Raw genomic sequence first — 6,000 nt, 5'->3', positions numbered from 1 at the left:
TTCTGTACTGGGAAGGCTTAAGCTGAGAGCTAGAGTTTCTAGGACTATAGAAGAAATAATTCAAGAGTAGGTCCTAATGTCACATATACCCAGTTATACACAGGAGAAATACCAAAATTTATGTAATGCACCCAAGTTTCTGTGCTGCCATCCCACAGTAAATGAGATAATTTACTCTCCTACTATGATGAGAGAAAAGTTATTAAGTCAGAAAACTTTCTGAATTTCTCTTTTCCTTGGTAAAAGCAGAAAAATTAGCAGAAAAAATAGTTTTCATCCAAGGGGCAGTGTGGAGGGGGAAGGTATTGTGATTTGTGGTTAATGTGAAAGGGATGGGAGAGAATAATTTATAGGAAGGCAGATAAATTATCTGCTTGCCCTTTCCTTCCTTGTAAACTTGACCTTGCAAAGAGGATGGGGTATGCTACAGTTTGATATCACCATGTATTTCCGAATTAAGTTATTTTGCTTTGCTATGTTCTGAGATCGGAGTGAAATGTTGACATCTATCTTAAAGGACAAAGGTTTTCAAAAAATAAGGGCTGAGCCCAGAATTAGCTAGAACTTGGAATAACAGGAAGGCAGAAGCAGAGAAACCATCACAGACCCTAAGATTTGGTCATATCTTTGCTCTTTTTGAAAAATAAATCCATTAGACTGGATAACCTCTATCACTACGATCCTATGTATTTATATGGATGCTTCAGTGAGAGAGTCAAACATATGTTAAATGAGAGAAAGAACAGTCAAGTTGTGGCTAATATATATCTATACACTGCACATTCTTTTAAGATTCTCTTTTCCCCCCTCAACATGATTTTATAAACATTTTTTGCTCATGATATAGTTCCCTAAATTATGATTTCAATAGCTGTATGGTAGTTCATGATGCTGGTGTAAGGTACTGTCCATCCTCTTGCTATGGGTCATTTTGAGTGTTGAGAGGATTGAAAAAACTTTTTCATTGGGAACATGGATAAAATCAGCTTAAGATGAAACAGCCTTTCAGATAAGAGGGTTTTAGGAGAGACATAGGCTATTCTGAGGAATGGAGAGGAAAAACTGCCTTTCAGATAAATGTACTTAGAGAATATATTTGAAATCAGAGTCTTATCTGAGGGGTAGGTAGCCACAGTAGATTGTGGTCCATCAGCTCACTTTCATATGACTATTTTCAGAGATTTTAAGGCTTCAGCTAATAAACTATAAAACAAATAACTGTTGGGGGAATATTGAGTGATTAGATCATGTCTCTTGGAATTATGTCTGAGGGAAAGGTGAACTTTCAGAGTTTGACATCATATGTTACAGATAGGTCAATGCTTGTGAAGAAACCCTGATCTGAAGCATTAGAAGAGAGGGTAGGAGATGGCTAGATGATGATAGAATCAGGAGAGCAAGTCTAGTGCAGGAAGAGTTGAGGACAGAAAACATAGAAGGAAGAGCAAGAAGGTACTTACAGGTGACACAATATAGAAAATAAGAGGTGCTAATCTCAGGCAGCAGTTTGCTAGGCATACTGATTGGAAGAGAGACAATGCCTCAGTTGAGAGATGATTGGTTGGAGAAAGATGGTATTGTCCTCTAACATTATCTGTAACCTGAGAGGAGAAACCTCTCTAGGGCATACTTGTATTGTCTTTGCCAGGGAGAAACAGAAGAGGAGGGGCAGGAGGGACATGCTTACTTTATAATGAGTTGTGCTGATTAGAAAAGAGGTGTAGCTTTGTTGAAAGTTGATTAAAGAAACAAAATGCCCAGCTATTTGAAGGCATAGAAAGCTTACATACCTGGGATGGCAGCATAGCTCAATGACTGTTTCAGCAGATCTGAGGAACTTCACAGTTTTGTAGTTTGAGGGAACTGTTTATTCCTTACATAGCTTAACACTACTTCAGCACCCTGTTAAGGGTAGCTGTGTGCTAAAAGAGTTTGACATTGTTTCAGCAGTCTGAGAATATTAGAGAAGAGGCTTCACCCAGTAGGAAAGCTGTGACAACCAGAAAGGGAACAAATAGCAGAAAAGAAGTTTTGCTCAGCAGATGACCTGTAGGCATAGACTATTCTATAAAAAGACCAAGGACATCAAGACCTGATATCCAAAGTTAGGAGTTGCCCTGCCACATAGGTTCCCCTATTCATATGCCTCCTTGCTAGGTTTTGTGTGTACCCATTCTCATTAACAGACACTATTCATTAGTGGGAGATGAGTACTAGATTTGTGGGCAGACTGTTATAATACTTTGATTATTCTTGCTTTTGTCTTCTTAGCAAGCATTTCATGTTTAAAAACGGATAGTGCTATTGTTACTACTTTTTTTTTTAATGGGAAATACACAGGTAAGGTCTCAGGAGATAAAGTACTAAGTAGTTGGAATACACCTACCACCTCTTCCCTTACCTCCCCTATACAACACTAGCAGCATACCCTCCCAACATACCAGGTTTACCTTTAGGAGCCTGAGAGAGTTTGAGACATATAGATGCCTTCTGAGGATACTATCCTGATCTACTGAAGTGAGTGCAGTTGGAGTAAGGAAACCAGACCCAGATAAGGAAGAGAGAAAGAGAGTGATCCTGGAGAGAAATGGTGGCCAGTGCCATACTTCAGCTGCACTACTCTACTATGGTTTGCTCAGTTATTCCCTATTGTGGTATAGGTTGGTTGTTCAGAATTTTTCAGTATTATAAGTAGTTCTACTATGAAAATCTCTAAATGAATAAATTATTTTTCTTTTGGGTTAAATATTTGGTATGCATTTCATTAAGTGGAATTATTGGATCAAGGGATATGAACATGATTGTGACTCTCATTACAAATTGATAGACTGTAATCCTGGAAAATTAAGTTGATATCCAGTGTGTTTTTCCACAGTTCCACTAACAGTGTCTTTTATCATATATATTTATTTTTCCTAGATTACTAAATGCATCATTATGCCTTAAATGTAGATTTCAAAAATTGCTGGCAGTATTTCCACAGTATAAATTATCCATTTATTTCCCTTAATCACTTAATGAAATATGATATTGATATTTGTATCAATTCTTTATCCTGGGTGGTAAATTTTTATTAGTTTCCTATGTTTTGTACATTTTGTACATTTTCCTCTATTGTGTTGGTTTTATTTTGTTATTTATTTTATCAATTTATATTGTGTGAAGGATTGTTCTTATTTATTGCAATATATCCATCTTGTCTCAATTGTCAAAAACATTCCTATTCTTCACAGCTAGGATGAAATGCCATTCTGGTTTTGAGTTTGTAACCATAGGCTTTAAGCCTTTGCCTAAGGGCAAAGTTTTGTCTCATTTGGAACTTGTGGCAGGGTATAATGTAAAGTAGAGGTCCAAGTTAACTTGTCTCCATGATATTACCATTATCCCAATATTTATTAATGGTGGCTCTATTTCCCATTGAGATATGCTTGCTTTGCCACATACTTATAAAATTAAAATATATATAATTATATATATAATTAAATCCCTATCTGAAAAAATAAACCCCTTTGCATCCTCAAAAAATGGTCATCTACCTCGTGTTTAACGATTTACAAGGAAAAAAGACCCTCTTGTCCCCATCTGAGGCAGTCCATTGAACTTTTTAATGACTTTTAATTGTTAGGAAGTTTTTCCATATGCCTAGCCAAAATCTACCTCTTTGGGACTTTGACCAAATTCCCTTTTCCACATGGCAGACTTTCTGAACACATTTTTAAAAAGCCAAACCAAAACTAACACCCCAGGTACATTTGAAAAATGCAACACCAATGGGAAAGAACCAGGACAACAACAACAAACTTAGTATAGTACATTAAGGTTTTCAAAGGGCTTTAGATGTTCTCTAATTGAATCTTTATAACAATCCTGTAATGTAGGTGCTATCCATTTCATAGATGAGGAGACTGAGGTTAAGAGTGTTTAAGTGACTTGCACCAGGTCACATAGCAAATAAGAAACTGAGGAAGCATTTGAATTTAGGTCTTCCTGACTCTAAGTTGAACACCATCCACTGTGCTACTTAGAGGCCTAGTCAATTGGATAATCATACCGTATTTGTTCAAGTTTAGGTCATGCTACTAAAATTAGATATTTGTTATGTCTCAGGGTGTTTCTTTTTAGAAGTTTCTATTTTATTGTGGTTTTGACTACAAAGACACCTAACACTATTATTTAGTCTTTTATTCTCTCAGAAACACTTATTCCTCTCTAGAAATCGTAAGTTTCAGAAGAATTACTAATTGACTTTAGTTGATGGAGTTTGTAAAGCTAGAGTTCTCTGTATTGATGAAAACATAGATCGAGGTTGTCCCCAGTCTCCCTCCCCCCCTTATCTCCCAGCTCTGATTGTACCCATTATGAGCAAGGCATGACAGAGTGAAGAGAAAGGATATAAGTACAGTACTTGGCCAAGATGAGTACTCTTTTTGAGATCAGATTGAGATTATTTCAAGGCTTTAGACAACCTGGGGCAATGATAAATTCAATGACTTGCCCATGGTCACATAGAGCTATTATATAACAGACTTAGACTTGAACCCAGGTCTTTCTTATTCTTATGCAGCCCTCTGTCCACTATACTGTACTGGGTTGCACTCTAACAGACGTTTAAATTGAATTCCCTTAATTTCCGGGTAATCCAGAAAGAATCTGTTTAAGGGGTAGCCCAGTATAGACAGAGAGATGATGAACTCCAGGACACACATTTTTTTGAACACAGCTGGTGAGGGAATCTGTTTTGGTTGACTATGCTTATTTGCTTTTCTTTTTCTTTTCCCAGTTGGGCTGGTGGTGGAAGGGAGAGGAAATCAATTTCTGTTAATTAAATTCAATTTAATTTAAAAAATGGATTGTGTTCTCCTAGACCTTCGCTTCTCCAAAGTTTGAAGATATGCTTATCCTCCCATCTTTTAATATCCTCTCTTCCTTCTTTTTGGCAGCATATCAAATCTTCCATTCATCTTTAAAGTTTAAAAATTTGACCAATAGGTGTCTCAGGTTCTTTGAGGATTTCCTCAGTGGTGGGACTCTATGATCCTGCTTCATATTCATGTCAAGATTATCCAGATAAATTTTTTCTTGAATTATAGAACAAAGGCATTGTATACTGGAAAGATGGAGCCTCAGATTTGGACTCAGGAGATGTAGGTTTGAATTCTGGCTCTCCATTTAGCTAGCTGTATGACCCCAGGAAAGATAAAACTTCTCTGAGTCTCAGTTTCCTAATCTGTAAAACAGGAATGATAACATACTTGCACTAAATACCACACAGGATTATTATTAGGAAAATGTTTTGTAAATCTTAAAAGACTGTCTAACTATGAGCCATTTCCCTGATTATGGTCTTCACATTGTTGGCCTTTTCTATTTTCCCTGGCAGCCCTATTATTCACAAACTAGATCTCTTTGATCTCTTTTCTAGGTCTGTCAGTTTCTTTTGCATTATTAACATCTGTTCGTGTGATTTAGCACTGATTCAGCTTTGCATATCTTCGGCATTCCTGCTCTGTGTCCTGCTGCATCAATTATGGCCTTCCTTGATGTTTTCAGCTTCTCTATAGTGTTTCCAAGTTTAATTCTGTCTTGTAGTGTCCTGGCTTCTTTCTTCTTTGCGATCATTGTTTCTTTTTTTATCCTTTAAAAAAAGTACTTAGTGGTGGCTCATTTGTATTTGTCAGAGTCTACAGGAGGTATTCAGTTTCGGCCATTGTTGTCAGTGTTGTTGGAATGACAATAAAGTGCTGGACTTGTGGTCAAAAGATCTGGGTTCAAATACTGACCCTACCAGTTATTAGTTTTATAATTTGAGGCAAGACATCCTTTCTGAGTCTTAGTTTCCTCACCTGTAAAATAGGCACAATATAGTTAACTTCATAATTGATTTCTGCCCTAACTTTGTCAGCCAATACCTCTCTTCAAGGAGTTCTGAAATTATTGCCCTATTTCCAGTCTCAAATCTCTAATAACTCTTTAAGAGGAGAGTGAGGATGGGGTTTAATG

This window comes from Phascolarctos cinereus, unplaced genomic scaffold (genome assembly GCF_003287225.1).
Source record: "Phascolarctos cinereus isolate Bilbo 61053 unplaced genomic scaffold, phaCin_HiC Scaffold_3;HRSCAF=262, whole genome shotgun sequence".
NCBI lineage: Eukaryota > Metazoa > Chordata > Mammalia > Diprotodontia > Phascolarctidae > Phascolarctos > Phascolarctos cinereus.
Note: the sequence above shows the minus strand (reverse complement) of the source record.